This window comes from Cibotium barometz, chromosome 26 (assembly GCF_041138505.1).
Source record: "Cibotium barometz isolate CiBa-2024 chromosome 26, ASM4113850v1, whole genome shotgun sequence".
Lineage (NCBI taxonomy): Eukaryota > Viridiplantae > Streptophyta > Polypodiopsida > Cyatheales > Cibotiaceae > Cibotium > Cibotium barometz.
Window position 1 is genome coordinate 25,980,339 of NC_141071.1, and position 12,561 is coordinate 25,992,899.

Consider the following 12,561-nt stretch of genomic DNA (forward strand, 5'->3'; position numbering starts at 1 on the left):
ATTGATCCGCAATTTTCTCTGTTCGGGTTTGGATGGCACCTCAGACACTCATGCCAGGGTAGCTTGGCTCACATTTATTCAACCCAAACGAGAGGGGGGCTTGAATATTATTGATATGGATGTTTAGTGCAGGGCGTTGCTTTGCAAACTTGTGGTCAGAGGTTTCCTACCAGGCACTGAGTCTTGGAAGGATTTTTTCTTGTCTTAGATTTCCGGATGTACACCGAGGGTCGGGAGAGACTGGATGCCCAGCACACGATTTTTGTTCACAGAGGCTGATATCAGGGCGCCATCTTCCCCTCTTATTGCAACCATTGTCAGAGCATGGAGAAGCAGAGATCTTTTTTGCGACAAAGACTTCCTAGGTCTTTGGATGAGGCTGACTGACAACCTATTATGTGGAACGAGCTCATTAGGGATGAGGCTGGTCGGCCCCTTGGTGCATCTCGTTATATGCAATGGTGAGGATGGGAGAGATGTGCATACACAGTTCTTGCTTGGAAGACCTTTAAGAGTCTTCCGGAGGATCGGAGAGCTGCATCCATTCGGCATCTTAGGGGCTCTTGCATTCGTATTGTTCAGATTGATGCAGCTATTCCGCATGAGTGGCTTCCTGGGACCTTTCATGGAGACTATCATCCGAGTTGGTTGGGAGTTTCTTTGAGGATAGGCATACCTCTGCAGGTCATTGCTCTCCCGGGCCAGGAGGCTACAGATTGCATCATTTACTCTATCATGCTTGGAGGGAGATTGAGGAGATGTAGTATGGAGGAGATCATCCCAGATACTAGGCTTAGTCGAGTGAGGATTGTTGGTCGTTCGGGGAAGCATTGGTTCATTGACCCTTCTCCTCAGATAGTGACTCATGGCTCTTGGTGTTTGTGGTTATATGGTGGCAGTCCTATCAAATATCTTCAGTGGGATTGAGGAGAGTGGGAGTGGATTATAACTAGAGAATCCATCAAGGAAGTTGTATGATTCCTTTCCTGCTACTCGCTCCAACCCATGTTCTGTGAAGGGTAGGGGACAGTGGTCCCCTGATGGTGGGCGGCATTGACCTTTTTGCGATCGACGCATGAACTGACTTTACCATTCTTTTTGGACACTATCACGATAGGTGATACCCACTCCATATGCTCGATTTCATAGATGAATCCAACATCAATGAGTCTTTCAATCTCTTCGCAGACCATCTTGGAGTACTTCGGGCTCATTGGGTAAGCTCGTTGTTTGACCCGCCTGGCTCCATCAACCATGGGAATGGTGTGCTGGACTACTTCTAGGGGTACACCTTTCATGTTTGTATACTTCCAAGCGAAGCAATCTTGGAACTCAGTCAATAAGGTGATGATCTCAGTCTCTTCTTTGTTTCAAAGGTCTTTTGCAATAAATTGCCTTTGATCCTTTGAAAAGCCTTCCTTTTTTCAGTTTCACCGTCTGGAATGCTAGGCTTCTTCTCACTCGACATATGCATAGGATCCCTACTCTCAGGCCTCATTGGGAGAGCTATGATATTTCTCTAGTGATACAGCGCAGATATTGGCATAGACTTTGGCACTCATACATAAGGAGCGTGATCTCTTATTTCTTTTGGTTATTCTTACATGGTGGTCTCCCCACCAATTAGTGGAGATCGGTTTTCGGTGTAGCACCTTCCTGTCCTAGGTGTGCGGCAGATTCTGAGACTGTACAACATTGTTTATGGGGATGCAGCACTGCACAATAGATTTGGAGTTTTGTAGCCCAACTTATGGGCAAATTGAGTGGCCGAGCCATGCATGTGACTTGGGGGGGGGGACAGTTGCTTGGCTCTCCCAATCCGGTCCGCAACTTTTTTATGAGGGCAGTGGATCTGCTATTTTCATTCATAGAGGTATTGTCCAGCATGGTTTATTGCAGGATGTTCCTCACTCTATTATACACCCCCCAGACAGAGGATTGACACGAGTTGGGAGATTGTTGCCAGTATTATAGCATTGCAGATCTGGAGAGCTAGATGCACGGAGGCTATTGAGGGTGTCCAGATTTTTGGGTCTCAGTGCATTAGTACTATATGGGGTGATATCATCCATACTCTTATGGCTACTCGGGCTCGCATTCAAGGGCCCTCTCGTTTTGCGCAGGCGAAGCGCGTGATATTTATTTATATTTATGGCATCTTCTTTTCCTCTAGTACCACAGGTCTTACATGGCATCATGATGCTCCTTAGTGGTTGAAATCACCTTACATATTGGGGTGATTCTATTCTTTTCCGGCTTATAGCTGTGATTGTTGTATGTTTTTTTCATGATTAATAGAAGTCTCTTTCTGGGAAAAAAAGAAAAACAAGCAAGGTCATCTGCTGTTAACCTGAAGCCTCTATGCAACAAGAAAGTAGTGCATTTTTGAGCTTGAAATAAAGCATTGTATGAATGCCATCTCTTTCACTTGATGAGCAGGCATATTTTTGTTTTTTCCTTGAGTAGATCCTTCGATTGTGAGTGCCCACTGGTGGGCGGTATTTTTTGCCGTGGCTATGACCCCCCCCCCCCACCCCATCAAGAGTCACTAACCCACACCACTGCATTGCGAGGCCGTGGCGATGAGGAGGCACATTTTATGTCTATTAGGAAGATGAATAAAGCTAAATATGTGATTGTTGACCCTTCAGCAGACCAAACACTACCTGACATTGTGGTGGCTGGTGTCCTGTTTACAGGGGAGCATATACTCGTCCATCACCCTTTCCCAAGGGTAGCTACAACACACATGAATTTTGATCATTAGTAGGTGACCTGCATGAATTAAATAAGATGGATCGACTGTTCCTTGCTGTGTGGTGCCATACAGCTGAAAAATGATAGCCTCGCATGTTTGGAAAGGTCCTATGAAAGACCACTTTTATATAGAGTGTGCCTTTGTGGTTTTGCTGCCAGCAAAATGGGACTCCCGTAAGAGGACTACAACCCTATGAGGAGGTCAAGAGTAAGCATGGCCACAACCACTTAACCACAATTCATAAAGAACTTGCACAATGGACACGACACTAGGGTTGGAATGGGCTGACCCCCCTCAAAAAGTATTTTTATTCCAAGTTCAAGCTTGGGGGTTTTCCCAGATTCGGGCAAAACCAGATTATCCACGTACTATACCATATCCATAAATCCTGGTCTCTTAAACCTTGACCAGTACAGTATCCCATGCGGGTCTCGATTCTTCCCCTCAATGCACATAGACCAACAATAAGAGGAGAGCAGGTTGGTACAGCACTTAGGGCATCTGGTACAGCTGGTACATTTAGGGCATCTGCTACAGCAAGTACAATGGTGGTACAGTAGATACAATGCTTGCTACAAGTACAATGGCTGGTACAGCAAGTACAATGGCAAGTACACTTGAAATAGCAAAAATACCGCCATAGAAAAGTTGGAGAGGTAGAATATCCTTTTGTCGAGGAAAGTGAAGTAGTGTAGAGACTTTCCATAGTGTGTTGTAGAGAAGAATGTGAGGCTACTTGTCTCACTTTGATACACTATTGTGCCACATGCCCAATTTAAGAGATGGTTCCCACCCATAAACTTTATCTCCCCCCATTTGCTTAGCTTACAAACGTACTGACACAAATGGAATTTCCATCGGGGGTTGTCCAAAAATAGTAACCCTCCTAGATTTTAGGAGTTTGTTCCTTTGTATTCCACCTTATTAGAAATGTATGTGAGCACCATGTAGAACCATGTTTCAAAGCTAGATCTCTCCCAAATCCTTGGGACCTCACCATATATGCTTTCCACTTGACACTTGAGCTTCAATGCCCATTTCTGTGTTCAAGAAATCATCTCGGGTGCCTAGAGCAAGCTTGAGGTGCTTGATCTTTCGTAGTGGATAATCTTCCATTCCCAAAGCTTTTACTTTCCAAATATTTAGACGTCTTGGAGGAGTCCATGAGACCCCTTTCATACTAGGAAATGTCTGGGCTAGTGATATCCTCCCCAGCTTCTTAAAAGTTGTCCGAAACTTTAAGCTTCAAGTCATATATCCAAGATATAATCACATCCCATCAAGTGGGTGAGATGAGACATTCTCTTAAATCAAATATAATTGAAAGAATCCATGTCCCAAATAAATGGGTGAGACTAATCAATCCCTATAATACCAATATCAAAATCATGTCCCAAATCAAAATCATGTTCAAATAAATGGGCAAAGACTAAATCAGTCCCAAAATACCAATATCAAAATTTTCCTCTCGATAAGGGAATGTGTAATTTGTGTTCCAGGACCACGCACAACACTGGCACTTCTGGACAAGCGCAATGCTCTCTTGAGAAGCACACAAACATGTGCTAGTACAGAGCCCGAAAGCTCAAGGCACACAAACAAGTGCCAATCTAGAGGCAATAGACTCAAGGCACACAAATAGGTGCCAATCTAAGCCCACATGCTCAAGGCATACAAATAGGTGCCAATCAAGAGCCAAATACTCAAGTCTAGATTCTTCCACTTGCAGTCCGTGTTGGTACCCTCACCACACACCTTGGAGGAGAGGTGGGCTCAAGTCAAAATCACTCAGTTAGATAGCCCGGTGCTCCATAAGCATTTTTGTTACACATGGTTATAGGCATTTCAGCCACCAATAGGCATTCGGCCACTGAGATAATTCTAGAGAAAATCCTTGATCTAGAAAATATGATGTTTCATAAATCCATGATATCCCAATAAAGGGAGACATAAAATTGTAAATATATATGAAATCATAAAAGCATAAAGTCCAAGAATGACTTGGCCAATGATAACCATATAGGTGCGCCAAACCATCATATATGTATAAATCCTTGAGCAAAGGATGCGCCATAAATATAGTCCATAGTCCTTGGACAAATCCATATGAAGACCATATAAACGAGGCTTTTCAGCCATTAACAACGTCTACCTAAAAATAATTCAAGGCAAACAACACATACTTCTCCTTGTATGCGGATACAAGGGTTACGTGTTCAAAAGCACTTAACAATAAATTGCAAAAAGCACCAACTTTGCAAAACTCAAGGTATACTTAGCTTTCTTTGCTAGGCTCAATCTTGTGACCTCTGGGTTATTGGCCCACCATACTTCCGCAATCAAAGATATCACTCCATACTAATAGCCTTTGAGCTTGATAATATGATCCATGATACCAATACAAAGAGAATAATGGTCACAAGCACAAAAAGTGATTTTCACAAATCCATAAATCAGCTTGTCTTCCTCTTATGCTCTTGATGCATGACTTTGAATCGGCGGTTGACCAGGCTTAACAACATTGAAGGCAAGTATGGTCCCCACTTGTGATCTTTTTCTTCCTTGCGAGAGAGAAGGAAGTATGTGCTCTGATACCAATGAAACTGAACCGCTCGGGGGACTAGGTCCTTTGACACGCTTTCTTATCCCATCAATGCGTATTACACATTAAACATGGCCACAACCACTTAATCACAATCCATAAGGAACTTGCACGATGGACACGACACTAGGGTCGAAATGGGCCGATCCTCCTCAAAATGTATTTTTATTCCAAGTACAAGCTTTGAGGGTCTTCCTAGATTTGGGCAAAACCTACCATATCATCATAATCATATACAGTGAATCCATAAATCTTGGTCTCTTAAAACCTGGCCATTATTCTATGCGGGTTGTGATTCTTCCCCTCAATGCACATTGGCCAACATTTTCCAATTATCATAGGAAGTACAACAGGCTGGTGCATCAGTTAGGGTATCCGGTAGAGCTCGTACAACACTTAGGAAATTTGGTACAACCAGTACATCAAGTACAGCAGGTTGGTACATCACTTGGCATCTCGTATAGCTGTTACGTCAAGTACATCAGGTTGGTACATTATTTAGGGCATCCGGTACCGCTAGTGGTACAATTAGAGAAGCTTGTGGATGGTGCAGTAGGTGGAATGGATGACACAGGTGCAGTGTTGCATAGAAACACATTTCATACCTGGTGGAAATGTACGAAACATTTTGAAACACGTTTTTTTGCAGCCCGATTTTAATGATGCCCTACAACACGTTGCTATCGCTTTGTATGTTTTTTTCCGTGCGCATTTTCCAAAGGCGGTTCCTTGCATGTTGCTCGACGGTGTGTGTACTTTTTCTCTGTAGAGCTCACACAGAAGCATGTTTTTTCTCTGTGCTCAATATTTCTTGCATATCTTCCTTCCTTGATATTCAGAAAATGAGATTTCTTTATGTTATGTGTCGCACTTGTAGGGCTAAGGATCTACATTTATCCCCGCCTTGTAGGATGCCTCGAATAGGTGATTCTCTTTGGAACAATGTCACCTTCAAGTCTAGATATGGTGGCTCGGGCTCCAGATAAGCACCATGGCAGTGCCACTAGGTTGAAGGCACATTTGTCACAAACAAAGGGTTTTGGCGTTGGGTCATGTAAGCATGTGCCAAAAGAAATCTATGATAGCCTAAAGGCTTGGAAGGCCAAGCAGCTAGGTATCCCACTCGAGGATATCCCCGATTTGGGAGAGCCTGAAGCACATCAAAGTGTCTCCAAGAGGACTCGCACTATCGGAAAGGAAGATACCACGGAAGGTGATGTTGGAGGTGGTTCTAGCTTGGCACCTTGAGCCAAAAGAACCAGTCTTCGAGTGTTCAAGAAAGGACATGTGCAGGTAGGGATGCAGAAGGCTGCCATGAAAGAGGCAACGAGGGATTGTTTATTCAATGTGGATTGTCATTCCACATTGTTAGGACTCCTCGATGGAAGAAGGCAATGAGAGCTATCTCTCGCATTGGGTGTGAGTGGGATGGCCCCTCCTATGAAACATTGCGCACTACCTAGCTTCGCAAGTAGCAACTAATTCATGTCCCTTCTTAACAAAACCATGAGGTTGAGACACATAAATCTCCTCATCCAAGTCACCATTTATGAAGGTAGTCTTGATATCCAACTGATGTACATTCCATAGGAGAATCATAACATAAAAACCTGGAAATAAAATATTTCATGAATTCTTTTAAGAATCCATAAATATACAACATGGGAATATATAAAATATTCCATGAATTCATCCTCAATAACATTATTGTAGATTGAGTCAGTAGATAAGGCTCTCAAAGGCCTATAAAAAGGCATGTACTTTCAACTTTCAAAAAAATCAAGAAAATTTGAGTATTGTGCCAAAGCGTTTGTGCAATCTCTCTCTCTCTCTCTCTCTCTCTCTCTCTCTCTCTCTCATCCCAGCATAGACAGAGGTTGCAGCGGCAGATTCGGATTATTCTTGCGAGGCATGCGGGACACCCAGTCAGGGTGCTGACCACAGAGGATCTTGAGGAGATCCGCCAGTGTCCGATGCGGCACATATTATGAGATGGAGGCACCTCCATAGTGTACCCCTCCGTCCCACATGATATTGTATCCTCTCACTATATTCCACTCACCTCCATAGTGTACCCCCCCTCGCTATATTCCAGTTCCAGTTTCATTTTCTAGGTGCCAGTAGTATCATCTTTATTTTTCATTTTCTGGGTTTTTTTATCCAGACATTGTATCAGATCCACCATGATGTAACTTTTGGTCTCATAGGTCATTATGGCCTTTTGAAGACGTTAATATAACATTTCATTTCATTTCATTTCTCTCGTATGCAGCTGATGATGTTGGTAGCTTTAACTTCTTTTCATTTATGTTATTTACCAGGATCATTGTAATCAATGGGTACTTTGTAACATATTTTTGGGCTCATAGACCCTAGTGGTCTTTTGAAGACATTAATGTAATTTTCTTTCTTTCTTTCTTTCTTTCTTTCTCTCTCCTCCATCTCTCTTAGTCTGTGAAGCACCATGTTCTCAACATGGTATCAAAGCTTTATCAGCTGCTGTAGCACGCCGTACTGTTGCGGATGCGGCTCTACCTACATGCATCTGCCTCCTTGTTTTGCTCCGGATCTCAACGACATTTGCAACAACCTTTCTCATCTCATGGATTGTGCATCACATCTCTTCTTAGCTGTAAGATCTGAGCTGCGCCATTGCCTTCTTGCTGAGCCTTTGCCATGAACAACTTCAGCCATGCATACCTTGCTGCCATTGCATACAGCAGTGGTTCACTCACCTTGTAGCATGACCTTCGCATGCAGCTCACGTTCCTGCAGAAGTCGTGCTTTTTGCTTTTCACTTTTCTCTGCTAGCTGAAAGCCATTCCAAGTTCAAGTCAGCTGATCACTTGCAAAGTCAACATCAGAAGCTACTACTGCAACCATGGATCTTCCAAGGAGTACAATTGTGTTTGAGAAGTTCTCAGGCAACAACTTTGTGACTTGGCAAACAAAGATTCAGTTGCTGCTTATGCATGATGGTGTTTGGAACGTAGTTAAAGGCAATGATAAAAAACTAGAAGGCATAGCAACATCTCCACAAGTTCAAGCTTGGAATGATCGAAATGACAAGGCATTGGCACACATCGGCCTTGGTCTCGCTAAGGCTGAAGTCTCGCTGACAACCTCATTCATCATCTTGACCTAGATAAGCCGACAAAAGCGGTATGGCATAAGTTAGAAAATCTTTTTGGAAACAAAATTTATAATTCCAAGTTTTCTTAAAACAGAAGTTCTATGGTACAAAAATGAAAGGATTTGAATCTCTCCAAGATCATTTAAACACATTAGGCTCAATCATCCAACAGCTCACTACTTTAAAGACTTCGCTAGATGAAGAAGACATGAAGGGAGTTTTGCTTACTAGTCTTGAAGAGATTAACAGACTTGCAGAGACCCTAGGAGATCTTCGAGTGGCCCGAGAGATGAAGTATGATGAGATGGTGGCTATCCTTATCGACGAATATCGGTGTCATAAGGATCTAACAGGGGGACTCAACTCTGGCAAAGCTTTCAACAGGAAAGACAAACGAAAGGGAAGAATTGGAAAAGCCTTGAAGTGCTCCGACATCGAATGTGTGGCTTTGGATATTCATATGAAGGGATGCCAACCCAAGAGGGTTTTTTCCATCTTAAATGGGGCAAGTTTGCTGGTTCATGTTTTGCATGTGGTAAATTTGGACATATGCAGTGTGAGTGCCCCTTAGTTTTATATCAAACCCCTAAGGCAGCTATGCCTTTGCAATCACCTCAACTAGCTGTGAATGCACAACAGAACAAGGGAAAAACTATAGTGCATTAACAGAATGCTTTAGTTGATAAGGGAAAAGCCAAAGTAATAGTTGCTCCCCTGCCTCAAAAAGATAAAGAAAAGCAAGATTTGAGATCTTGGAAGACACCTAAAAAAACAGTAAAACCAAGAACTCTGGTAATTTGAAATTGGATAGAAGGGTCTCATGTTGTTGGTTCATTCTCGTCTGGTACACGATGTCTCGGGAGTGTGTAAAATGTGGAATATGGTTATGCTCTCTTCAAGAGTAGACAGATGCAATCTTTGAGCCTTCCGCGGCGAATATAGATGAACATTCCGACAATGATGTTTCTCAGTTTCCACCAGATAGTGGAGGGCATGTAGGGAATTGGGCACTGATCTTTGACATGCAGATGCATACTTGATGCCCTTACATGACAACCCTGTTATTGTAAATATATACATACCTCTCAAATGTTTTACCTATAATATCCAAGACCTTTGTAGGTTAGACAAATGGAGGGTGTTATGCGATTACATAAATAAAAATCAGCCTCATGAGCAACCATGCTTTTGCTAGCAAGGAAGGCTCTTTTGCAAGGTATCACATCTTTTATGCTGGCACTCGTTACATTTCGGGAGTGGTCTTGTTGATTCGCCATGAATTTCAGCCGTGTGTCGCATATAATGATCCGTTGGGAAGATGGATAGTGCTTCAATGCCACGTGAATGGAGAGACATTTGAATTTGGTGGTGTATATGCATCACAAACTTCTTCAATGAGAATTCAAATGTGGGAAAAATTGAGAGCTTACCCTTGGCTTTCAAATGCGTTTTTGTGTGGAGACTTCAACAACTCTTTTGAATATGATGATAATAGTAACCACAAATCGCATATGCTTGTTTCTAAAATACGTCAGCGGAATGCTACACTTCAATATATGGGAGCATGTGATTTGTGGAAACACTTGATGCCTACCACGCAAGGGTATACTTTCCATCACAATGCTATTACTAACTATTGGGCTCGTCTAGACAAATGGTACATGTTGAATGCAAATCAATATGATACTTTCGCATGCAAAATATCGATAGACTACTCAATGTGTCTTTCAGATCATTACCCATTGTGGATGATGTTGTATTTTGGCATGTCAATAATGGATGTTCCACTCCCACAAAAGAGGCTATTGCTAATCAACAATAGCTATCTAAAACATCAATTTTTTTGTTGATTTGGTCGCTCATGCAATGCAGCCCTTGAAGATGCATGTGTGTGTTGACATTGACATGGCTTGGCCTAGATTCGCCACTCACATGCAGGTTGTTATTTTTGATTATGGTAAATGGTTATTGGGAGAAGAAAGAGCTCGTCTAAAGGATTTTTCAAGGGCTTACATGTTTCCAGGATTTTGCAATGCATTCATGGAGTTAAGGATCAGGATGGTTGTTGGATTGACAGTAGACAACAATTAGAAAGGGAAATTTATGGCTACTTCAGTGACCTTTTTGCAGCTCCCAATGAACCTACTTGGCGAATTATTGATGTGTGGCACCTGTTGCTTCACAATGTAAATAGAAATTTGTCCTAGCAGCAAGCATGTGATTTGGAGGTTGAATTCACCTTGGAAGAACTACAATATGCACTACACTATTTGGGCAAATGGAAATCCCTAGGCTGGGATGGCCGGACGGTAGAATTTTTTCTGGCATTTTGGAATATGCTAAAATCTGAGCTGCTTATTATGATTAATTGTTGTTAGCATTCAGGGGTACTCCCTTTCTTGGAAAGAGGGATTGGTTTGCTTATTTCCCAAAAACATCTTTGTGAAAAGCTATCGGATTGGAGACCAATAACTCTTATGCTTGTGGTTTACAAATTGGTTGCAAAAATGCTGGTTAACAGTTTGAAGAACATCTTATATGAGGGTCTACACCTTGCACAATATGGTTTTGTGCCTAGAAGGCAAATAATGGATAACATTGCCAATGCTTACATTGGCATTGAATATGTGAATCAGTAGGATGTACTCATAATGCAGATAGATAGACATAGAAAAAGCATTTGATACAATACAATGGCAGTTTATTGCTAGTGTCATGGAAAATATGGGATTTGGGCCTAAGATGAGAAATGTTATTTATTGGCTCTATGAAGGAGGCATTGCTCGATGTATATTACACAAGGGTCTTTCAGATATTTGGTCTTTAGGCAAATCAATGCGACAAGGTTGCCCCCTCAGTGCATTGCTCTATGCAATAGCTACTCATCCCATGCTCTTATTAATGGACAAACTGCTTGCAGAGAACAAGCTACATGGCATATAGATTTTGGATGTAAACCACTTTGTTAGCCAAGCTTATGCGGGTTTTCTCCTCCACTTGGAGGTTTCCCACTAGTAATATACAAAAAAAATGTGTGTGATGATATCATCCATGATGATGTTAGCAGCGATGTCATTAATGATGATGTCAACATGATGTCATCCTTGATGACATCGGCATATGATGTCACCCATGACTATTATTTGCATCAATAGATAAGGTTCTCAAAGGCCTATAAAAAGGCATGTACTTTGAGCTTTTGAAAGAATCAAGAAAACTTGAGTATTGTGCCAAAGCGTTTTGTGCAATCTCATTCTCTCTCTCTCTCTCTCTCTCTCTCTCTCTCTCTCTCTGCCCCATAACAGCTGGTATGATGAGGAGTGCAGAGAGACAAGAGCCCGACTGCAGCGGGAGGTTGCTTTGGGAGTCACTACTCACCGACAGTCACGTATTGCCTTCCGGCGCCTTGTGCGAAGGAAGAAGCGGGCCTTCCTTGCTCAGCTAGAGCAGGAATTATACCAGCTGTTCTTGAGCCAGGATTTGAGGGAGGCTTGGCGTTTGTTTCATGAGTCCTCCCTTGCTTTGGCCATCACTTCTACAGAGGTCTGGGGTAGTTATGCAGCATCTCTATATACAGTTCTTGGACAGACACCTTTTCCTGACCCGCCAGCACCATGCCCACAGACATGTACTTTCTTTACCGCAGAGATGGTAAGGAAGGCCATTGATAGGATGAAGACAAGGAGAGCATATGATCATGATGGATTGGTCGCTGAGCACTTTATTCATGCGAGAGACATGCTGGCAGAGCTTCTAGCAGTGATGTTCAATCGTGCTATGTGTGAAGGCTTACCCGAGACTTGGAGTATGTCCACCATCGTGCCTATCTTCAAGTCAGGGGACCCTACGGAGCCAGGGAATTATCGCACTATTATGATTGGTCACACACTAGCACGATTGTATGCATCCATTCTTGAGCAGCAGTTGAGTAGATGGGCAGAGAGAGAGGGCATTCGAGCAGAGGGACAGGCAGGGTTTAGGAGAGGTTTCTCTACTCTTGACCACATCTTGACTCTGCGGGCCATTATTGAGGAGGGCAGGTCGCATGGGCGACGGATTTATTGTAGC